The sequence below is a fragment of the Sander lucioperca genome, chromosome 9 (assembly GCF_008315115.2).
Source record: "Sander lucioperca isolate FBNREF2018 chromosome 9, SLUC_FBN_1.2, whole genome shotgun sequence".
Taxonomy (NCBI): domain Eukaryota; kingdom Metazoa; phylum Chordata; class Actinopteri; order Perciformes; family Percidae; genus Sander; species Sander lucioperca.
The window spans coordinates 28228665-28254095 of record NC_050181.1 but is presented as its reverse complement, the minus strand read 5'-3'; the positions used below and the strand labels follow the sequence as shown (position 1 = coordinate 28254095).

Genomic DNA, 25431 nt, shown 5'->3' with positions numbered 1-25431 from the left:
AGGAAAAGTTTGAGTCCAGGAAAATAATAAACTATTTGGTTCCACATTTTTAAGATAATTGTATAGACAGACATGACAGCGGGTGCAAACACATAGACATGCTTACACAACATGTGCAGTGTTGTGTTTTGTAGATATGATGCCAGACATGCTGGCACATTATCATACACATAGTCCACACAGCAGGGGAGTTTTGCATAAGGAATACAAAATAACAATATGCAATAAATTCATGCGGAGGGGTTTATTTATCTTGGTCTAACATTTACTTCAGACGGTGGAGTTCTACTAATATTATTCTTTCTCAGACACAAACAAGCACACGTATACAAAGGGAAGAATTTCATATTTTTGCGCTGAACAAAGTCATCTATCTTCCCTGTGTGATGTCCCAGCTTTGTTGCAGTTCCAAGGTCTGAGTCACATTGAAAATCCCATGCAGACAGGGCAACACCTTGTATATAGCATGATAGGATAGGAGAATAGCCATTTGTCCTTGTCACACAGCCTAAAACACACACAGACAAAAACACGCACACAACACTTGGAAAATATCTTGTAAGTACACATGCAAACGCAGACACTCACCCACACAGTAATACTTCACAAAGTGAGATGGCATCATAGATCACAGAAAGCGCTGTTGGATGTAAATCGTGACTGACATGTGAGTCATGCCTTATGCATGTTGTTTGACTTTAACCTGCATTAAAGAGACAATAGCACATATCACAACGTATTAACTCAGCTCAGTGTTCAGTGCTCTGGACAGGCTGGTCTTGATAAAACAATATTGGCTTAGAGAAGAGCGAACCTGATGAGTCTTTATGTCACAAAAATCAATGCTGTTATGCAAGATAGGAGCCGTAGTTTGGATTTCACTTTTTGGTCTGTAGAAAAAAAAAGAAGCAGAGACTTGTTCAAGTAGTCCTGCTGCCTCAAGGCTGAACGCATTGATCCCATGGAGGTTAATATTAATGTCAATGGTTCTGTGTGATAGGTGTAGGTGTGTCTGTCTGTCTGTCTGTCCACACGTCCAGTTCTCCCTCACATACAAGAACCTTGTTCAGCTTATCTTTAAATGGCTCCCTGGTTAGAAAATTACTTGGAAGACATTATTCACCCTTAATAACTTTTCCTTAAGGAAACTACATTTTCCACAAGAGAGTAGCAGTGTGCAGATCTAGGTTCTTGTGGCTGGGTGCTGAATAAAAGACCTGAAAAATGAATTCGCTCACTGAATCCAAGCTCCCAATCCTTGTTTGCAGGGTTTTAATCAATATAGTCTTCATGTAACATTGCAGTAAAGGATTGGGAGCTTGAATACAGTTTGCAAATATATTTGTTACAACAGTGATCCACACATCAAGATAGTTTTCTCCAGATCCAAAAACTCAGTTTCACTCTGGTGTTAAAAACAAACCCACATCATAAAAAGTCTCTTTACTAGCTTTCATGTAGAGAGCTGGATGGTCTGTATTTAAAAACCTAGCTCATAACTGTCAATACCATTTTCCCTAGAATCACTTGGGGACATGTTAACATTCGTTCACGACTTTTATACACCTTTGAATAGAATCCAAAAAGAGAAACTGCTGTTTGTTTTGTGATAGCAATGCCTTTACACAACCATTTCCAACATTTGTTTGGTTGGAAATGATAACAAAAAGAACTAAAAACAAGAGAAAAATTGAATAATGGCTAACTGTAGTCAGCATTATTGGAATGTGTAGAACACATATTTGACCAATCGTTCCCTGCAATCCCTTTTCCAGTTTCTCTTTTCCCATTTCATCGCTCTCCAGAGGACTCTTAACTCTGCTTTTCACATTTTCCATATCATTCTTTCTATATTCTGTTTTCTTTGTATTCTTTCTGCAGCCATTTACCAGCTGAGTGTGAATGCTCTTTTTAATTCAGCTGATTTTTCAAATGTCATTTAAGTCAACACATAGGTTACGCCTATCTTTTACTTAAGTATCTTCTTGTTTTTTTCTGGTTTAACAACCCTTCTGACCACATCTTCTCTGCATCAGGTATCTTTTTATCTTTGGGCTTATCCCCTTTAGCATGTGTTTGCATTATACACATTTAAGTCTGATAACTGTTTTCTACGTTGACTGAATAGCAATTGAGGTTGAATTATGGCTGGTTTGATTAAATCTAGCGAATTTAACGGAGCAAAATGCGCCATACACATAAAATCGCAAAGTTAAAATTAGGCTTGATCCAGATTCCAGACAATCTCATCTTCAGTCAGTTCTCCTCCTCTTTCCCTCCAAAATATTCACTCCGTGACCTCTGCAACCCTAGCCAGCTCGTCCTTTCTTTAATTGATCCGCAAGTCTTTACGCCCCCTCATTGTAAAAACCTGAGCATTACCCCCTTCTTCATGCCTCTTTCTCTGTATCGCTCTTCTCATTTCTCATCTGTCCATCCACCTATCTATTTTAACCAAAGCTTCAGATGTCTCTGAGTGTGTGTGTGTGTGTGTGTGTGTGTGTGTGTGTGTGTGTGTGTGTGCGTGTGTGCATGTGTTACTTGCCATAGCATGTTCTCCCCTTCCTTTTTTGTTTTTCCTGCCACTTTTTTAGAGGTAATGTTAGAAAAGAATATTCCTGATCCTCCAAAGCTCACATTTCTAGACTAAGTATGTCATGGGAGGCCAAAAAGGTCTGTCCCTCTTCAAAGTCTCCATATGTGGCCAAGTGATGCAGGCTGTTTTTTGAAGGACACATTCAGCACAACTTATATTTTGTTGCAGCCTGGTTAATTGTGTTGGAATGATCCTTATTAACTTGCAAAATCACATGTCCATGTGTATTTGTCCAGATGGTCATCAATCACTGGTAGATGTACCACATATACTAAACCAATAAAAAGCAACTGCAGGGTGTAAATAATGTATGTCTCTGCAAAATTTACTATAACCATTATTTAGGGGTGAAATATTTCGACTTTACAAGTTAAAAAGGAGCAGTGTTAATTTTTGTAGATGGTGTAAAATAGGGAGGACAAGCATGCTTAGCTGAGTTTCAGGTCTTCTGAAGGCACGTCATTGTGGGCAATAAACATTAAGTTCTGCAAACATAGCACATCAGTAGTACATCACAAACCACTTAAAGTCTGTGTATTATTGATAATATATGAGCTGTTTTGTGCAAATAAATAGAGATTTGAGGTAGTAAAAGTAATTTTGCAACATGCAGTTTGTCAGAATGAAAATGGGCAAGTAAACTCTGAAATGTCCAATCTTGTCCATTCGGTATTTCCTACTGTGTGTTGAACACCTGCAGTGCAAGTTTAAAAAGGTGGAGATTGATTCAAGTTCAAAAAGAACACAGTGTTTATATGCAGAGCTCGTCATGGAAAGCAGTCGAGCAGTCAAAATGAATGATAAAGTAGATGTAGATCTCAGAATTTCAGTTTCAGGACATTACAAAAATGTTTGTATGATTCTGTAGGTGAGCTATCAGGGAGCTTTCCAACACTTTGAAGCATGCAGTATCTGTAATGATTCAGAAAAGAGAGAAAGTGAGAGTTAGTGGTGAAAAGCAAAGAAGAAATGATGAGTTAGGCACAGAGGCGTCAGGGAGACTAAAGCAAACAACACTGTCCTTGTGACCTCAGTGGAATCTATAGATTGAGGTCCAGTCACACAATCTGTGCAAACATTAAGCACACATACGCATACTATGTATCCACAGTGCAAGTATGCATTATTGCCTTATGGATTTGTCAAAGACATTGGTATGTAAATGGCTGTAGTGTCAACACTGTTCTGCGTGTGTACACACAGTAGCCTGTCTCAGCACTTTGGGTTTCACACCCATGTCGATAATAGTCTTCCATCAATAAAACTAGTCAGATTTCTTCCATTGCACAAATGAAGTTTGCATTGTATTGCTCCTTGTTGTGTTTTTTGGTATTGATATTATACATGATTGCAGGATAGTACAGGTGGTTGTCTTTATGACTTGGTTCCTTTTAAATTAGGTTATTATTTTCATTTTGTCAACAAACTCTCTCACACAGTACAGTAGGTGGTTGTTTCTTGACAAAGTACAAGAGTACACACTGTTTATCAGTGTTTTAAGCCCCCAATGTCTCCTTCCAGGCAGCGCTGCCTTGAAGGCACTAGGATTAGGCAATGGTTATGGTTATGGTTTTGGTTAGGGTTAGGTGCCTTGAAGTCAACGGTCGCAGCGCTGTCTTGAAGTCGATTAGGCAATGGTTAGGGTTAAGGTTAGGGTTAGGTGCCTTGAAGTCAACGGTCGCAGCGCTGTCTTGAAGTCGATTAGGCAATGGTTAGGGTTAGGGTTAAGGTTAGGGTTAGGTGCCTTGAAGTCAACGATCGCAGCGCTGTCTTGAAGTCGATTAGGCAATGGTTAGGGTTAGGTTAAGGTTAGGGTTAGGTGCCTTGAAGTCAACGGTCGCAGAGCTGCCTGGAAGGAGACGTTGGGGGCTTAAGACACCATTGAGCGTACAAACTGATGTTTGAACAAGTAAGTAACCAAATTTGTTTGACATTGCTCCAGACTGTCTGTGCTACTAAAAAGTCATAGCATGTTAACTCTTAAAATGCCTTAAGAGCCTAGATTTAATTAGATTTTAGTCCAAGACTTAAAAAGGGTGCTGGCCTCTACGCTCTACACATGACAGTCAGTTTATTAGGTATGCCTTGCTAAAAACTGGTGCAGTCTTATACCACAGCCCTCCAGCTAATCCTACCTTGCACAGGTTATAATGGGGGCTTAAAGAGACAGGCGCCAAAACGGAGCGTTTCAGACAGGGTGACTACAGGTATATAAAGACAGTATGAGAAAAATATGTTTTTTGAACATGTAAGCATGTAAACATGTTCTAGTAATACCCCAAATACATGTATGAACCTGATAATGAGCATAATATATCCTTTAAGCAGCTCTGTTTTCTCTATCCTCTGCTCCATACCCATGTACACAGAAAAGGCAAATGGGGTTCACCAGGAAGACTCAATACTGGTGCTGTCAGCTGCGTTGTTGTATGATACACCGCAAGATGATCTCCAATCTTAACTTTTTTTAAAACTACAGGCAGACCACATATATATATTTTTTTTGTTTGTGATGTTAATCAGTTGATAACACTTTCATTTGTAATGAGAAGATGACACAGTGAGCAGCGGATTGTTTCGACTGAAATATTCCACATAAGCTCGTATTTTCCAACAAAACCTGGTATAACCCTTTCTGGAAATATCTAAAATGATCACAGAAGAGTAAAATGGAGAGTGTCACTGTGCCTGGGCTATGTTACATTTTCAAAAGCTGAGCTGACTAATGCAAGCAGGCAAGCCACTCCATGTTAGTTCAGAACAAGTCACCCCTCCAGACACTGGTGGAGCTTGGTGAGAGTCTGAAGCTCTTGGAGACTCTCCAGGGAGATTTGGCTTAGACACAGGCTCAGACTCCTCTCATCCATGAACAGATTGCTATCCTGGGCAAATATGAAGTCCCTGTGGAACAGACTGCAAGGATCTCACTGATTAATAAAATGTATTCACACATGCATATGAGGTCCTTTACGTAGGTTACAGTTTGTTAAATAGTACTGAATGTTGACTTAATTTTCTGTTAACATCATGAACATTCTGAACATCTCGCAGTTAGTGAGAGAAGGCGCCTTTAATCACTATTATCTACTGTACATAGTGTAAATTAAAATGTCTGTCATACTTTGCTGCTGATGGTTGTAATTGTGCAGGGATGCAGGGAGGGAAATTACAAGTTTTCTTTTTGATAAAAAAGAAAGATGTCACCCAAGAAGTTGTTGTATAAACATGACGTATTTTCCCCTTAATGCTAATCAGGAACAAGCTTTTGAAGGACATTTTAACCCCTCTGAAGTGAAATAATGAAATCTATGTTTGTACACGTTCAGGCAACACTGAAAACACTGACATTAGTGCAAGTCATTGGTACGGTATAATATATATTAGAAAAACATCCTCACCATGGTTCATATCATGATTTCAATCCTGCAACTTGTCTCCCCACAGGAGCAGGATGTGTTGGGAGTTGATGTGGCTCCAGCAGGTGTTGCTTGACAGCTGCCTCATACTAGAGAACATAAAAGTTCAAGAACAGCCTCATCATCTCCTCTTCAAAAGGAAGATCCAGATCACAGGTCAGACACTATCTCACTATATACGTACAGTGGTGATAAATTAAAGGAGAATCCTAAACAAAGTGTCGTAGAAAGATATTGGTCCACCAAAAGCCTCCAGAACAGCTTCAATGCTCCTTTGCATAGACAGGAGGGATAACCAGAATTCTTTCAAAAGATATTTCCTCATTTGGTGTTTTAATGATGGTGATTGAGAGCACATGGTCACATAATCTCCTGTAGGTGTTAATAGGGTTGATATGTGCTGACTGTGAAGACTATGACACGTGACTGACATCATTTTCATTCTCTTAAACTGATTCAGAGACCTCATTTGGTTTGGTTTCTCCCTGAATTTTTCACCTGTCTAAGTTGTCTCTAAAAGGGTTTGTACATTGTTAGAATTTATGATTGCTTGATTTATGAATGGGTATATTTTTGTGTCTGTGTGCGTGTCTCTTTTTGTATTCGCATTTGTATTATTTGTCAAGGTCAGTGCACATTAATCAACATTAAAACAAAAAGGGTTGGCCAAGATTGACTTATTTCCATCCTGTAGTCCTTTGCCAGAATATTAAATCAGCCCAACCTGCAGATATGAGATTAATCTCACATATTAATTGCATTTCAACACATTACATTATACATTGCAAAAGTGACATTAAATTAATTAAAGAATAATTAACAAAGAATCTGAAAACCTTCATTAAAAGTACGTGTGTGTGTGTGTGTGTGTGTGTGTGTCTTTGTGTGTGTGATCACACAGAAATGTTTCTAATCTTTTATGAAGAATGTTTCTATGTTCTGCCCATGTCTATGTGGTGTGCCTGTGTGAGTGTGTTTATGTGTGCACTCGCACATTTGTATCTGTCCCATCCCCCAAAGAGCAGATGACTCGGCTGGGTGTCTATCTGCACCTCTGACATGATGCAAGGCCTCAGCCTTGACTGGCCTGGTGGGTGGTCACGTCCCTGCATGGCAGAGCAGCAGGCTGAGGCATCTCTCTCCACTGCCAGCCCTCCACTTCCTTCTTACTTCATCTGCTCTCGCTGTCCCTCTGTTTTCATCCTACTGTCAAGTGGATTAAGAGGGAAAGGTGGAACTATCAAGAATTACACATATGGTGAAATACTATCACATTTAACTGGTGTATTCCACATAAACACAAATCATTTTCACAGATATTTGTTCTGTAGAATTGGACTTACCAACAACTTCCTTTTGCAATATAAAATAATTTCCCTATGCATACAGGGAATCTATACTCCTAGTGCTAGCAGTACTGAAAGCCAGCACCTTACTGCTGCTCTGTCTCTCCCACTCTCTTTCCCTCTGTCCCTACTGAGCCATTACTGATCTATACGAGGCCTCATCAGAACCAATAGCCTGTATCTAATCTTTTCCTGCTCCTGATGATTTCTGACTACACGGCTACTCCCTTCCACAGTATAAAACGACTCTGACTGGAAGACACACCATGACTGATCCCCTGTCCCTTCATCCCTCCTCACTCCCTCTCTGCCTTCTCCTTTTTGCTCTTCTATTTCCTCCTCCTGTTTCTGGATACTCCCCATCGTTCCTCCTCTTTCCCTCACCCTCCACCAGGCTGCTTTTTCCTCCTCCCTATTCACCTCAGTTTCCCCCTGTGTCTCCTGTCGCTGCCTCCCCTATCCTCATACCCACCTTGTTTTGTGAACAGCAGAATGTTTGCTTCATGTCAGCCTCATCATCCATTCTGACTGGGCCTCTGCAGGGAGGATTTGCTCTTCTCCTTTGCATTTTATTTGTTCCCATATTTGCTGTTTCCATTAAAGATGAAATTGAAATCTCCTGCGCTAACACACACACATACAAAGACACGTACGAACGCGCACACGGGCATCACACTGCACACACGTCGACTAACAAAACAACGACGTGCTGTGCCAAGGGATATGAAAGAGCACAAACCTCCCGTCCTACTTTTGCTTTACCTTGTTCTCATCCTTTCGCTCCACTTCCTCACTCTCTGTCCTCGCCTCCAACTCCTTCTTCTTTGGTCGTTGCAAGTGCGGCGGGAGACAGTGTGATCCATGTTTTTGTGTTCTATTACAAAATAGCTGACTTTTCCCCTTTCTCCATCTGGCACTTTTCAACACATTTAAAAACTCTTTACTAACGTTTTTTTTACTTAATTCACACACTTTACTGCTTAATTCCCTCTTTATAAGTCTCCCTTTTCCTGCGACAACATTTAGACAAACTAAATGATTTTCTTTTCCCAACACACAGTGTGCTGGTCCTGCTCATGCTGCCACCCCTGAGCTTCTTGAAGGCTGCCTCTTCTCTTTCCACGGTGTGACTTCCGAAACCCCTTTCGGACAGGATGTAGGAAGTGTTTGGAGCATTGCAGAGGAAAACAAAGGCAGTCTTCGGCAGGTTAATGAGGCCAGGAGGCAGCTTTGTGCCGAGCTTCATCAGTATTCACCAGAGGTCTCCCTCTCTCGCTCTCCCAATAATATCCCAGTCATTTGGGTCAGCCTCATCACTGTGCCTCTGTGAAGGGCACCCACCCACACACACACACACACACACACACACACACACACACACACACACACACACACACACAAACAAACAAACAGAAAAAGAGAGAATTCTGCGACAGTTTAATAGTAATACAGTCTCATCAAATGTTCACCTTCTCATACTCTCTAATCATTAGCAATGTCCTACACTGTCTCTTTGTCTTTTTTTTTTCCCTTTTCCTCACTCTATCATCTCGTTCACCCCGACCCTTCCTTCCGCTTTGATTCTCTGCTACTCTTCCTCTCTTTCTACCCTCCACATACAGCTCCCTCAATTAAGATAAAGTGGCTAATCATCTATGAGTTACATTAACATCTCTAATAGCTACTGCAAGTTATTGGTTCCTCATTAGGGCCCCACTCACTTCAGCGTAGGCCAGCTTCCAACAACAGTAAGAACAGCAAAGTGCAGTACCTTAAAGGGCCTAACTGAAAGCAGATATGTGCTCTCCTCTGGCTTTATTAGTTCTTTTACTTTCCCCACATCTCCTCTTGTGTTTCCACCCCTGACCTTTTCTCCTTTAATCTCCACCTCCCACCACCATTTCCACTGTACCCTCACAACTCACACTTTCCCTCATCACACTTCTCCTCCATGTTTGATTTCACCACTTACACTCCCTTTTCTCCTTCCACTCCTTTGCTCACACCAAAGAGCTAACTCTCGCCACTTTCCTTCCTTCTCTCCCCCCCCCTCCCTCCACACGTTCAGCAACATGGCTGCCATTTAGAGAGAAGACACACCAGCCCGATAATCGGCCGTTGGTGACTCGAGTCTGTTCGGTGTGTCCCGTGCCGTCGGCCGTCCGAGGAGCCGTCGGCATTCATTTGGGCCGACCCGACATGTTCACTCAGAGACAAGGCAGTCGGGACTCGCCCGGAAATGGGGAGCGGATGAGCCTCTCAAAATCTGACGAAAATCTTTTAAACTGACCTTTGTCAATCTGAAATGAAGAAGATTCAGAAACTGCACGGCCTATTTCTCTCTTAAAATGTTTTCAGAAACACGTTTCAGTGAACTATTTTAGTACAATATGAGATCGTATTCTGAACAAGCCGCCATGACAGTCTGGCTGTGAATTTCCGGAGAAAAAAGAACCACGTGACGCGTTCGTCCAATCAGCTGCCGGTTTTCATTTTCTGGGAAATAATCAGACTGTTAATGGAAACAATACAGAGCAGCGCCGCCTGCTGCTATGGAGACGTATTACGTTTTGCGCACGCGCAGAGCGTACACTCAAGTCGGCGTCGCCTCAGTGTGTTCTGAGGCATTTTTTGGACCTTGGGGACCCGACTGATCAGTCCGACTGCCTTTTCTACTGACGGTCGGCCCGTCTGGTTGGTGTGTCAGGGCCTTTAGACTAAACATCAAATAGATAACCATCTCCACTCACAAAGTTCCTCCACTGTTTAATTACGTTGCAACTCTCGCTGAGCACGTTGTCACAAAGGTCTTAAATTAGCGGCTTGGCTTCATGTCGCAAGCACATGTAATGTGTCAGATCAGTCGGAGTGTGTTTGTGTGTGTCTGTGTGCATGAAGTAGGGGTGTGACTTCATTAAGATGAGTTATGATATTAGTTATTTTTGCACCATCTCGCTCCCTCTACTCTGCTAATTTGTGTTTCTATTTTCACAACACATGCAAAAGTATGTGTGTATTCTTGCTGACTCTTTTAGATACAGAAGGCGTGTTATTTATTTTTGCACCACATCTGTGTCTGTATGTATGTGTGCACCTGCTTACATGTGTTGAATGTACATGTTTAGGTCTGGTTGAGCTGCACAGCCGTACAAGATAGCGGGACTCTGCAGCAAACTGGAGGAGAGCACCATCCTCCATGGCCTGGGCTTCTTTGAGATCCACCTGTTCTCCCTTAAAAACAAGACAAATGCAGGGGAAGGTGTGTTTCACCACGAGTTCGTAATCCTAACATACTGCATTGTTGTCCTGACATGACCTGACAAAATTCACGCTCCAACAGACCTCCAACAAAATAAGCAGTTAATCCAGAGAAGAAAACTGCGAAGTGTGGACCAACGTGTGAATCAGGAAAGATGTGAGCAGTTCTATAACCTTTTCCCTGTGCTTTGTTTTTCTCTTCTTCCTGGCCTTAGTTTTTACATGTAAACGTTTTAGACTGTGGGTATAGTTAGTTTGAGTGAACAGTAAACAGTCACAGTCCAATGACACAACACAAAACAAAACAAAAAACACAAACTATGCCAGTGACAGTCCAATTGTTTTTGTCTGCCTTTGCTTTATAGAACCCTCATCCTGCTTATCACATCACATGTAACAATACAGAACTACTTTTATGAAAATATATATTGTCATTGTTTTTTCACAGAATCCTCATGACAATTAAACATTTGCTGGCTTTCCTTTCAGTCAATAGACTCCAGTCTGACCTTTATGAAGTGTAAAGGAATGGCCGGTTTAGACAAGATACACTAATTCACAGTATTGCTAATTAAATATTAGGATGTCTCTTTGATTGTTCCATTACTCCCCAAACCAAGGTTGTAATTTACAATCAAGTGGTATTTTTTTAATTTCCTAGCCATAGCCAAGTAAGCATAGTACAGTACAATGGTTAGTCTTTTCTAAATGTTTTATGTATTTTGGAGCCAATTTCAGCCTGTTGTACCTGGAGACCTCCTTATGCTAATATGTAATGCACAATACAACAGAAGAGGTTGATGCTTGTTCGAGTTTTATTCCATCATGCTTTTTGGTTGATCAGCTCAGTTCCCTGCTGAATTTCCATTTATTGTGCAGTGTAGCATCGCAGTGAGTTTGTGGCTTAACAATAGCTGCATAAATGTATTAGCTATGGGTTGTGAAGGAATAGTTTTGTGTTGTGAATGCTGGCCTTGCTATCATTGACCTTTTCGACGTGTGTGTGTGTGTGTGTGTGTGTGTGTGTGGATGGAACATCTGGAAGGTTGGTGACTTTGCTACGCTACAGACAGAGGGCAAGGAGAGCACAGCACAGGACAAGTTAAAAAAAGCTCCAGAGAGAACTAAAGGTGAGTTCAATAGATTGCTGCAGATGATGGCTGTCATATATTACCTGGGTCAAGTTAGGTTTTGTTTCATGTAAATACAACATAAATGCCAAAATAATTTATTTGCTCAGTACAGAAGAATCTTAAACTTGTACTTTGATCGAGGTCTCTGTAGAAAAGAGAGATAATTACACTTTGTGTTTATAATGGATACAAAGTTAGCAGACTCTTAGGGGACATCATTAGAAATATTTTTAGCTTTTGACCCACAGAGAGTCTGCCTACAACACATTTTACAGTGACAGCTAAAACATTTTTGGCCTCCCCTCAGGATGCACAAAATGTGGTGCTAATATTACAAAATGCACAGCTCTGCCCAAATAAACACCTCAGCAGTTCTAACATAACAGTAGAGACAACCTGATATTTGTCTGATTGCAGGATAAGGAGTGTGATATAATAGATTTCTCCAAAATCATGATTGACCAATTCAAGAGGATCATCCCTCTCAGCAATGAGACACGGATAATGATTGGAACTAAAATGTCTATTAATTTGTCTTATTATAATCATTTTAGTCCAAATACCTCATTCTACCTTGCCATGTATTGTCTTCAAACTTTAGATTACTCACTTGAAATGCTGGGTGTGATTCTTCTGCACAGAGCTACGCCATAACGGCTGGTGATGCTGTTAATAATGATGATCTGGCAAATGACCAAGTCATTAACCTTTATACATAATACGATTATTACTGTTGTTAGTCCAATCTGCTCTTCTTTATGTTTGTTCTGCTGCCTTCTATCCAAGGTCTTTTGCTCAGTCTCGTTTCCCCCATCAATGTCTGTAGCTCCATTACCAGAGGACCATCCATACCTTTAGTGCACTCTGTCACTGTGGGAAAGTGACACCACATTGGAAAGCATACACATTGCCTCTAAAGACAAATCTCCCACTTTTTTTAATACCATCATCTCTGTCCTGGCTCATCCTGTCCATTTTGTCAGAATTGGCTCTGGAATTGCCAAAAAGACTTGTTTTGACAAGAAGCCAAAGGTAACCAAATATGATTGGTCATCGGCGATGGGTCTTATCATCAGTGATGTAACTTTTTGAAAGAGCCTTCCTGAGCTCACTGCACTCACAGAATAAATGAAAATAAACAGAGGATTAGATCTTAAGCTTTGTCACGAAAAAGCAAAGGTAGAAAAAAATGAAGAAAGTAAAAGAAAATAAGGATAAAAAAATGCATCTTTCATCATCTCTTTGCTCAGTGTGTCCTGGTTGTTATGGTGATCGGTGAGGGTAATGAAAGAGAAAGAAACACATTGAGGAAGATGGCAAGGAGTCTTGTCTGTATTAAACATGGGTGTATTCGCCTTGTGGTTAATGTCAAGTGTGGCTAAGGTACCTGGGTCTCTAAGGGGTTGCAGAGTGAGAGCACTGTTACTGTGATTAAAACGGTGGAGAACAGCCAGAGGGTGATAGTTGGCACAGATTCTGCTCTGTCTCCTCCCTCTTTATTTCACCCTTAATCCCTCTCCTCTCAGTGCCAGATGTCAGTTTGTGTGCTAATGATGCTCCCGTACAGAGCTCCGAGCAGAGTGATACACCTGTCAAGCCCAGATATCTCTCTTTTCAAATGTAAGCAGTTCACAAATGGCCTAGTTTTGTATACTTTGGTTTTTACACAGGATAAGCAATTCATGATCCATAAACATTCACTTTTTTAATACGTTACCGTTACCTCTGTGGCATGCTGCGTCATTAATACCACTTTATCACAAACAGACCGCATCTCTGAGAGTATAACAAACCTGTGTTCACCCACATTTGGTCTTGGTTTGTCGCTGTCCAAACAAGACCCAGATCTGCTATTTTAGTTCCAAATACATCACTACTAATAGTGTACATTGACAGTGTTGCTGTCTTCAGTTCATTAAAAGTGGTTGCTGCAACATTTTACACTTAAAGTGACCATATGTAACTTTTTAATGTTTCATGCAATGGTCTTAAATGACCTGTAACAGCAAACGAGACTAACGACTTTTGTATAGTTTTTACTAAGGCCCATGGTAAGGCCTCTGCCCGGGTTCGATTTTTTCCGCAGTCAGAATGATTTGCAGCAGGTAGACGGCGCTACAGTAACACATTCTAATGGTTCCCATATTTCTTTGTAACACCGGAAAAGCCTGTGTTAGCGTATCCAGCCCTTGAGCCAGGTAAAAGGAATGCGGGAGATTTCTTTATATAGGCCTAATTGTATTTTAATCTTATTTTAGAAGTTATCTGTTGTAGTTATGGCTCATACTGGGGCAGGACCATCACAGGAAAGAAGGAAATTACAACACCTGAAATGCAACAATACATCTGTAACTTATTCTTTTATTGTAAATGAAGGGTTTTCTGTCTGAGCAAAACATTCATTGAATCTGTATGACCTCCCTGTAACGCTTACTCGGTAATAAACAACAGTGGACTGGGCAATAAAGCACCGTAAAGAAAAGACCTTTCCAACAGCAGATGTGCTACAAACACTACCGCTTTTGTCCAAAGCGGCTCCTAGAATCAACACAAACTGAAAGTTACATATAGCCAGTTTAAGATAGAACATGCCAGTTTATCACCTGTCTATTATTAATCTTTTCTTGGATGTTATCAAACCTGTGAAATGTGCAAATAGTGTGCGTTCATAGTAGTGTCTAATGAACAAAGCAGGTTAAAGTGTTGAAATCTTAAACATCACACCACAAGTTTTCACGCAAATCTTGCGACACCTCACTAATCCCTTTTTGTTATGCAGTTAACACTATGTCACTTCCAGCAGAGAGTATTTCTAGGTCATAAGTCCTAATGTATTTAAAATGACTTAAATGTCATGATGTAGCATTTATGCACATAATGACCAAAATGCTCTGTAAGCAACCTGTATGTATTATTGTTACATGTTTAAGTCAGCTGGGAGTTGCTAGCATTACCTAGCAAATCAAGTAACAGCATTACTGATGCATTATGCCTATAGTCTCTGCTTTGATTAACAAATACTTTTATACATTATTTCATGGATGCCCTGTGGACTTGAGTTTGTACAGTATGCATTCTTTGCTTTTGATTATATATCCAATGCCCCCTTCTTTCAGGAACTGTACGCAGATCTGCGATGAGCTACGGTGCTCCTTTGACCAAACCGGCAGTGCATTCAACCTGGTGAAGATCATATCACTGGGACTCGACAATTTGCTGACAGGATCTGTGAGATCTCTGGAGCTCTCCATAGAACAGGTCCAGTCTCTTCCTCTACACTGGCTCTCAGGTGACTTTGTCTTGCTCTTCCAGCTTCATTCTGGGTTAGGGTTCTCACCTTTCTTCTGAAAAATGGGTTTAGTTTAGTGTAGTTTATTAGTTTATACTATCATGGACAGTCCCCCTTAATTCACTGTACAGTAAAAGGAGCAGCTTTAGCTTCTATGGCTAATTTCCAGCAGTAGTCCCCAGCCAGCTGACAATAGGCATCCTAAAATACAATGGTTAACATATGGAGACAGCTGCTGTAATGCAGATAAGTGCAGATGTGAGCTGTGCAGCTGCCTTTTGTTTAACTAATTTTAGATTTTTGCCTGCTATGATTTGAAACTTGTGTTTCCTCTCCAAATTTTCACCCTTCTTCTTTCCACATTCGTCTTCATCTCTCTTCTCACCCCGATAAAAAGGTCACCAGCATTAGTGTTTGAATTCTCCATGGCTAAGTTATTCATTTGACCTTGCTATCTGTCAGTACAGTCCAGGTCTCCCGGGTCAGCCACATGAGACTCTTGTTATGGTTCCAGGGGTCAGAGGGCAAAATGGATATCCTTTCAAATTGCATTTATCCCACAACCCTGGTCTTTGCTTGCATGTATGTGTATGTGAGCCCATACCTCTTGCATACACCATCAGAGCCATATCAGGGTATCAAAGGCTGCAGTGCTGCTGGGATGATGATGAATGGCTGCCAGGTGCTGAGGTCCATGTGGTCATCACCTAAGGTAAAGGCTTGTGGCCCTGCTGGCAGGGGAACAGAAAGGGTTAAGTAGCTATGGCGGCTCATATAGCCTTGTAACCCATAGCCTCTGGCAGCAGCTCATCAGCTTATTCCCCAACATCTCCAAGGGCCCGTGTGGATCAGGTCTGGAGCTCAGGCAGACAAGCGGTGGAGGAAATGGAGACAAGGCTTAATTTCCTACAGACCAAAAGTGGGGCTGGGGACGGAGAGGGGGAACAGGCTGACTGGCTCCATGGCTTCCTTCCTCTCTGCCTCCAGGCCTTCTGTCCTGGGGCAGCAGAACCAGCTCATTGAGCAGCCCTGTCTGCCTGTCAACCAGTGTCAGCATCAGTGCTGCCCCTTGCTCCCTCTCCACATGCCCGTCACGCAGCCCAGCACTCACAGAGGTTACAATAGTGCAGATTTAGTGTGTGAATAACCTTGGCCTAGGGAGGCGTCAAAGGTGTTTTCATGCAGACCTCCCAGTAATTCCCACTCACTCCCACAAAGCTTACCACAGTTCACTGACAAGTCATGTAATGTAGAGGGAGGGGAGATAGACGAGGGAACACATAAAAGCAACGCCAGTACATGCTGTCATCATAACGCTTGTTTCTAAAAGGTTCTCAGTCTCTGATGCGCGCAAGATGCAGCACTCAATAGTTGCTAAGATCAATAGTTTCCTGCCTCTAGTGCCGCCTCATATCATCATAAAAAAGTTACTGTTGGTCTCGAAGAAGAGTAAAAGAAACATTGCTCTCTCCTTTGAGGAATCTTGTCCGTTTCTTAACGCTACACTGTGGCTTTGGTATTGAAGCGTCTTGAGGGAATCGCCAAGGCAGCGCATGAGGCTGGTCCTTGACAGTGCACCCTACAAACGTGAGGGTCTCTACTGGCTGAGGTGAGAAGAGAGACTCAAAGGCATGGCTGGGTCAGGGGGTCAAAGGTCAATCAGCTTTAAAGATCAAGTTTCATGATAGAGGAGGTGTTGGAAGAATGTGTTGATAATCAGGTGATTGGTTTGGTGTTAATCTCCCCTCAGGGATTAATTGAAAGTATTTGTGTTGATTGTTAATGCTTTGGGTAATCATTTCCTTCAAGTTTTTTCTTTTAAAATGAAACTCATTCATCTATAAATAATCCTGCCCATCCATAATACACTGGGGTTTTTGCCAGCACTAAGTAAGATGAAATGAGTCAGTGGCCCTCATTTATCAACCTAACGTAGAAACTAGCGCAGATATGAGCGCAGAAATCATTTTATGACAGGCTTCACGTGTGATTCATGAAACATTTGTTTTACATTAATCAGAGCGTAAGAGCTGGAAACAATCGTAATTTAAATATCACGCCCCAATATATTCTCGGTTTTGAGGCCTCGCACCTACAATTTACGACATGGCGAGACGTAATCCGGCTGAGAAGCGGCACTTTTCAGAGGTTGAGATTGAAACCCTGATATCTCAGGTTCATTTGCACTAACGTGTGTACTATTTGGCAGCCTGAAAACTGGTTTTAAAGGCTGTAGAAAGAATGCGGAATGGAAAGAGATCACTGATGCAGTCAACAGTGTTGCCGTAGTAAATCGGACTCCCGCTGAAGTTTATGTAATTTATACATCCATGTATGCTATAGTCCTAATAGTAATATACAGGTTTATATTGCAATCTCTTAGGCCTACATGTAGGTGTACCTATATTTAAATAAACACACAGTAGCGGAGTTTATGCAGTGTCTTTTATTTTACTCTTGTTTTTTTCATGAGTCAGAGCCAGGCAACCGTGAGCTGTGAGGGAGAGCGCATGCGGTTGTTTTCTGACGTACGTTTGTTTCGTAAATGAGGGCCAGTCTGTACTACAGAACACACAAGCTTCTACATCTACTGTATTCAGACTGACACAGCATCTAAAAATAGTCACACTCTCTCTCATTCTCTCTCCCTCTTTTCCTCCTCCTGTGTCGCTCACTCTGTGTCTGCTGCTTCCTCATGTGGCCAGACATGGGCTTGGTCCCCACAGAATTCAATTTATAGTCTAATTCCATATCAAAAACATGGTCAAAGCTCTGTGTTTGGTGAGCGTGACACAAACAAGCAAGGACACAGTCTCAGCGTGGCTCCTCCCGCAACCTCATTATAGCTGTACCCTCAAGTAACAGATTTGTCCTTAATTGGTGAGTTGTCCTAATTGACTTTAGCTAATTTATGGATTAGATTATTTTTACCCTCTTTCCTAATTGAACCATAACTTTCATGTGTTTCCGTGGCTGGCTGGGTTGTGGGTAATTGGTGCTGACTGCTGTGAGTTGTGCATGTCTGTGTGGAAGCTGAAGGTTTTGCACCATTACATTCAGCTATGTACATCATCCATATAGAAAATGAATCCAATAAGCGGAAAAGAACAATCGTTATACCTGGGTAGGAGTAAACAGCAGGAGGGTCCATTTCTCAGGCTGATGGAGTGGAGCGCCTTGGGGTGCTAGTCCACTGAGAGACATGCCGGTTATTGGAGTGTTTATGTTGATGCTGTATTAGCGTAGCTGACTGGCTCTGAGGTACTGGATGAAGTGAAAGAGAAAACAAGGGAGAGGGGATTAAAGTACAAAAGCTTGAGCTTTTAAGAGTTCTGATAAGCTGCAACTTTTAAAATCTGTGGGCCTTACAATGGCTGACTCCACAGCTTGTCAGCAACAAGGCATCGGTCGCGTCTGGGACATGGTTAGGTTTTGATGGCAATTGTTTTATAGAGCATTTAGCATTGGTTAATGGACATACAGTATTTCAACTTTTTACACAATATCAGTGAAGTGTGGGATTTTGTTCTTGCTGGCATCTTAGAGACAAAGTCCGAAAAGAGGTGTGTTTGGTTTACTTGTTGCATATAGATCTCTCTGCACAAACTACTCCTCCAGTGCTTAAAACAAGCCTGATGCATGGCTGCTGCTGTTCTTTGCAACTACCTATCTTTTGTGTTTTAATTACAATGTCTAACTAAACCAAAAAAATACACTGGATTTTTTGTTGATGTAGTGGGAGAGGTTAAACTTTGGGAGGTGTTGCATATATTATATATAAACATCTGTACCCTAAGCTGTAGCAGAAATACACATTATGAACTTTGATTGTACTTTATGCACAATTGTATCAGCTCAACCACCAGAAACCACAGAAACATGGGAATACAAAACACCTGCCAAATGTGAGGCTCAGGAAAAAATGATAAATCGTAGTGCATAGAAAATTCTTCACAAGGAAGATTCTGCTGTATTGTGTCAATTGCTTCAGTGTGTACTGTATATGCATGGTAGTTTTTGCTGTGTGTGTGAGTCTAAAAGTTCATGATGGTGAGGATAGAAGGTTGAGATGTCAGGGATAAAAGTGCCACATCTCACCTTGGGGCTGTCAGCCTGTTACCAGGTGTCATTTCAACTCCTCTCGCCCACCTGCTTTCCAGCCTCCGCCAGAACACTGCCACACATACACACACAAAAACTGCAGACAAGAGCGAGATGAGTATATAGAGAAAGCTAATCAAGAAAGGAAAGTAAGAAGGTAGGGAAATGGAGATAGAGAAGAGAATGATCACAGACAGATACTGTACCATAATTTCCCAAATAAAAGCCATTACTTAACTTGATGGATTAAATGCTGTGTACACCTCCATGGCATTAGATCCATCAGTACGAAAATATAGTCATGCCATATTGGTCACTATGTACCTGAATCTGAGTTTCCATCTATTCTCTCTCAAAGATTAATATCATTCAATTATTCATTTTCATACTCGGAGCTGCTGTAAAACTGCTATAAATCAAAGTCAACATATCCTGTAGATGTTTCACAATAAAAGCCTTCCAGCCAAGAGAAAGGGTAATGTTCTCTGAGGTGCTAAAAGGACTGTAATTTGAAACAGATGGAGGAAGTGTTGAATTTGCATTAACAACAAACAGCAGCAGCAATAAATTAACATGGCAAATGGGGGCAAAACCGACATCAGGGAGGCATCCTACATAAACATGATCAGATTTACAGGAATTAGGAATAAAGCCTTGTCTGTAATAACAGCCTGTTTGTCTCTTCTGTTGAGGAAAATAAATGTATCAGGCTCTATTGTCTATAGGCAGGCAGAACTACTGTTATAAATGCCTGAATACAGAATCATCTTTTCTCTCAATTTGAGTCTGCTCACAGTTAAGACAGAAGAAGTTGTTTTACATAACAAGCATCAGCCAGCTAAAATCCAAATAGACGTTAAGGTTTTGGTTCCACACAACAATCTAAAAATACTTTGTTTGCATGGAATTATTGAAGAGAGACGAGGGTTTACCACAGTTGTGTTTTGTGTATGCATGTGCAGAACAGAGAGGGTGGCTGAGGGAGGCAGAGATTAGGCAGCACTGGATGAGAACAGCAGAGAGAAGTGGAGAAGGACAGATTTGATATCAAGAGCCAATTCACATTTGGAAGCGATAACGAAATAATTGGAATTGATAACGGTATGCCATAGTTGACAGGCATCAATAGCTTCTGAAATGCTCCATTGCCGCTATCATACTGTTCATTTAGCTACTCTTTGGCTGGAAGATATCGTCGCTGTTTCCACAAAACTTTGTTGTAAACAAATCACATGCAAAATGTAAATATAACATTATTGTAGTACACTTAATCGGCAGCATGCATGCTATAACATAATAGATGTATTATTCCGTCTTTCCTTTATATTTTCCTAGAAATTATCCTGATTTTATTCATTTATTCATTTATTTTCACTTCACTTGGCTTTGCGTTGTGCCTAACAGGCTACTATTTTACCGTACTTCATCGTAACACATCCTGCTGCTGCAGGACTGGCAATGTGTATGTGTGTATATATATATATGTATATATATATATATATATATATATATATATATATATATATATATATATATATATGTATATATGTGTGTGTGTGTGAGAGAGATACGGAAGTCCTAAAGTTGCGTTCTGAATATGGCCTGCGTGCATTTCTCTGTGGATTGAGCATTTTGATACTTTCACAGTATTCATATAGCAGCTCAACTTGCTTTATAATAAAAAAAGACATGGAAATCTTACTTTTTACAATATGGGACCTTTAAATCAATAGGAGTTTAAAGGGGGAAGGGGAAAAGAGAGAGAACAGCTGTAGGTAGGTCTCTTAACCCTTGCACGTCAATGTTTTCCCCATTTTTAGAGACTTAGTAGTCTGCTCTTCAGCTCGGAGCTCTCAGTCTGCCATCGTCTCTCTCTAACTATCTTTCAAGGTTTCTGTGACTGTCTCTCTCACGCTCCCTCCTAAATCTGTATCCTTGTTAAGGGGTTTTGCGTAGGAGGGCAGAAATTCCATCCATCAGGTTTTCTCCTCTCTCCTCCTCGTCTTCCAAACTGACTTACAAACAAGTAAACGCACATGACAGGAACAATTTCCCTACAGCCTTGCCTCCTAGTTGTTCTGTCGGCAAAAAGAGAAGGACAGAAATAAACAATAAGAAAAAAGAGAGAGAAGGTAAGAGACACCTCTCACAGTTATTTACAGAATTGTAGAGCTTCAGATGCTGACATCCCTTTATCATTAGCTTTCATTCTTCTGTCTGGCCAAAGGAGCATTTATATTCGGAGCCAGGCTCCATGTGGAGGGGACTAAATCAATTCCAAATTATTACACCTTTCAATAACTGATGGCCATGCCTGGGCAGAGGAGAAATGATTAATGATGATACTATGGACAATATGAGTAAGACACACACTGAGACATTATCGCCTGCATGCCGACACACACTGGAGATATAACTGTGTGTGTTTCTCCAATAGCTGGTGGTGATTAATGAGGAGAGGAGAAAGAGACATCACTGCTTTTTGTGCTGAGGAGTAGAGACTTCAGTGTGAGTGTCTCTGAGAGTATAAAATAGAATAAGCAGGTGAGTGAGGATGGAAATCATAGGTTAGCTCACAATACAAAACTATAAAGATACAGTGTGTAACAAAACCAGGATTTTGCACCACACAATACATTGTAGCACATCAATCAAAGACACTTCTTGTCTTAGCTTTAAAGGTTTATACAAAAGCATCTTTCATACACTATATGTATATCAGGGCTGCCAACTTTTCAGTTTAGTTTGGAGTGAAATTTGGTATCAGTGCATTTTATGAGTAGGCCTTTTGTCACATTACCCACCGCAGGGGTCAAGGGCATCACTCCTCAACCCCCACGAATTTTGTTAACAAAGTTCAGCAGCCAAATTCACAATTTTAAAGCATTTTATAAATGAAAAGCCAAGTCAATTATGGTCGATGATGATTAAGTATGGTTGATCAGCATACTTGCCAACCTCCAGACATCATAGCCTAGATAATGCTGATTAATCGCTTAAAGAGTTCACTTAAAAAGTTGAAGCTGGCCGAGGGCGAAAACATCCTTAAATTTATCATCCTGCTAATGGGCATCTGGAGAATATTGTCAATCAGCAATTCCTTACTTTCAGTCAAATGTTCAGTCTGTATGCTAACTCACTGAATTCTGTTTGGCGGTTTATGATGCTTTTCCGTCATTTTTTTATTTGATGAAATGGATTCCTGAGATGACATAGCGGTGTGAACAAAAACATGAATTTGCCAACATAAATTAGTTTGTACAACAATAACTTTGTTCTAGAACATGATAATGTTGACTTTTCAACCAGTGGTTATGGCATTAATGCCAGCTAGGCAGAATAAAGCTGCCAAGCTAAAGTCTGTTATGACAGTAGTAGTACTATACCAAAGGTCTTTCCTTTACACTGGTGACTCCCTTTACAGCCATCTTAAAACTTCTGGCTCGGTGTACCCTCAGGACAGACTGTTCTGTCTGATCCCCATGCCCAGGTGCGCCACAGGTGCAATCTGTCGCGCGCATGTACGTATCCATTTATAGATAATATGCAGTATTTTACTAAAAAACAATGTAAAGACTAATATAAAAGTAATCCCTCTAAATCATCACTTGTGACCCACGAGAACGCTGTTTGTTTACAAACAGTAAGCGATACTCACTACATATTACACCTGTAAGTTATCAGTTATATATATATATTTTCTCTGCATGAGAAAATGCCGTGTGGCATGAGAGCGTGTGAAACATGCCAATTCCGCAAAAAAATGCAAAACATCTCAATTGTGAGGATTTGTTGCTCTGTTTTTTGTTTTGTTTTTACTATTGGTCAGACCAAACAAGTATCTGCTGTTGCTGATATTTCACCTCATAGCTCTAGATAAAAATTCATGGTAACACAAAAGTTATTATAATTTAGCCTCTGGAAAAAAATTAATGTCTGGGCCAAATTTCATGGCACTCCACTGGATAGTTGTTAAAACTAGCCTTCTGTGTATTTAAATTCAAGTAGAAGAGCTAAGCATCGTTTTCTCTGAACATATATATACCCGGATTTGTTTGGAAAAACCCAGAATGTGGTTTAGCATTACTTACTGCTGCTCTAAAGGCATTTCCAAAATCCTCCGACTCTTCTAACCATCTGGTGCACGATAGTAAGGATTTTTTTAAGCATTTCCCGAGTTGTGACTTTTGGACTTTTCAACAAAACAAATGCTTACCTCAGTGACTCAAATGTAAATACATCAGAAACACAAGCCAGAGTTAAGTCTGGGAGAAAGTAGTGGACCCACCTAACCAAATGACATTGCCATCCCTTAGATGATAATAATCTTATTGTGAGGTTCTTTCACACTCATAGAAGCTTAGCTAACTACAAAGTGCACATAATCTAACCCTTTTAACACAAATACACAGATCACACAAAGCCCTCTGAGTTAACACAGGACATACCTGTTTTCAAGTATCACAAGATGCAGCATCATTAGGGCCAATGAATCAACAACATATTGCAAGAGACTAAACTGCAGGGAGTTGCTGTAGTTATTCGAGCACTGGATTTAGGCTTTGAATCTTGTCTGTCTGTTAGCTCTGCAGATGAAGCTGCATTGTCTATAAGAGAAATGCAGTATAGCACTTTGCACTACCCAAATCACCTTCAATTACCACCCACAGTCTCAGCCATTTATCTCTGACTTTTCCCAGACCGTCGCACAAACACACAGAACAGCCATAGAGATCTGAAAAGCATCTAAATAACTACTTGTGCATATACATTTGGGCAAAAATGTATAAACACACTTGCTTACAAATCTAAGATCTTTGTACAAAGAGCTACTGTCACACCCACAGCCCAAATGGCTGTTTTGTGTTGTCAGTCATTTACTCGCAAAACATACACTTACCCGCTCTGACAAAGAGTTCCATCTTTTATCATCTTGCCACAACAAAAGCCCAAATTCATGTGTGCTTTCTATCTTACTCATAATCTTCCTCACAGCACTCAGGCTGCACTCTGGGGAGTCATCTCAAAACAGTAAGCGCAGCTCCGCACAAGCATAAAGTACGCTGTGCTTGCACACATATACACTCTATTACACACACACACACACACACACACACACACACACACACTCCCTGATGCCTCATCCCTGTTGCACTTGATAGTTGGTGATAGTGGCCATTGTGAGAAGCAATTTTTCCCATCTCTGTGTTTGGTTGTTATTACATTAGCAGCTGAGATTTTATCCCCTTCTCTCTTTCTGCAGTTCTCCACCCCTCTGCCTTTATATCTCTCGATTTCTTCCTCTATCTATCTACCTCCCTCTATTCCTCCTTCCTTCCCACTCTGTCTGTTGTGATATCGTACTTACAGTGTTTACTTTCCAGTGCAGCACCAGAAACCAGGGAAATTATTACTCTAACCCAGGCTGAGTCTCTCTCCGAATTATTGTCATTGATTTGTGTCTTTATTATGTCTTCAGTGGAACCTTGTTCACCAGCATCACCAGATCCAGAACGCTCAGTGCAGCTCAACACTGCCATCCAGTGATGCTTGAATCCACTGATGCGTGACAAAGATAGTGGAAGCAGATCATTTGCTGTGTATGTTTAGATGCCTGTTTATATGTGTCACACAAAGTGGCTGAACTCCACGGTTGTCTCTATGCGTCAGTTTATACAAGGCTATATATATATGGAACATATATGACGTGTGTTAATGATTTGCTTGTGGCTCAATCGCAGTCAACTCAGGGAATGCAACTGAGGAAAAAATCAGAGACTTTGCACATTTGTGTGTAACCTCAAGGTGACTGAGTAAGGGGTGTGTCGCTCTTCTCTGTCCCCCTCTCTCCTTCTCTCCGTGGTGGTTTACATTACCCTGGGCAGAGCAGTGTGGAACAGAGTGGCGGCCCGCGGCTGGTCGAATGCAGGAATGCCCCGGCCATCTGCTGCACATTAGAATTAGACCTCCAGCCCAATTCAATTAGCAGCCCTAGCCAGTGCCACTGATTGGGCAGAGGGGAGAAGACTACAGTCAAGCACTGGCCCACAGTAAACACGGTGGAGGGAGGCAGGGAGGGGGAAAGAGGCAGAAGGATTGTGGAGGATAGGGAGCACGAGTAAAAGCAACAGAAAATAAAACAAATGAGACATTTCAAAATGAATTCTTCAGAAAAGCTAACAAGAGGTGGAACATATCTTAAAGGTAAATATAATAATCAGAAAATAAAAAATGACTGATGGATATGCCTGAGGTCTTGTCACACATTTGATAATTTATCACCCCATGGCTA

At 41.1% G+C, this 25431-nt stretch overlaps 3 long non-coding RNA genes across 5 annotated transcripts in view; 2 read left to right on the top strand and 1 right to left on the bottom strand.

Annotated features, from left to right (window-relative positions):
* Positions 1–10565, top strand: part of LOC116042369 — a 46915-nt gene extending 36350 nt beyond the window's left edge. For 2 of the 3 annotated variants that reach the window (XR_004898376.1, XR_004898377.1), the window contains exons 10-12: positions 6041–6168; positions 8419–8661; positions 10484–10565. This is a non-coding gene — a long non-coding RNA (uncharacterized LOC116042369). Of the gene's footprint in view, positions 1–6040; positions 6169–7032; positions 7120–8418; positions 8662–10483 lie in introns of those variants that run through there. The other variant, XR_004898378.1, reaches the window with a different exon arrangement.
* Positions 6334–24149, bottom strand: LOC116042371. The gene is made up of 7 exons (XR_004103200.2): positions 24040–24149; positions 19137–19236; positions 18159–18302; positions 15643–15769; positions 10461–10580; positions 8121–8682; positions 6334–7218 (listed from the first exon to the last, which is right to left on the bottom strand). It is a non-coding gene; the product is annotated as an uncharacterized LOC116042371 (long non-coding RNA).
* Positions 11651–25431, top strand: part of LOC116042370 — a 53846-nt gene continuing 40065 nt past the window's right edge. The window contains exons 1-2 of the long non-coding RNA XR_004103199.2: positions 11651–11746; positions 14866–15007. This is a non-coding gene — a long non-coding RNA (uncharacterized LOC116042370). The remainder of the gene's footprint in view (positions 11747–14865; positions 15008–25431) is intronic.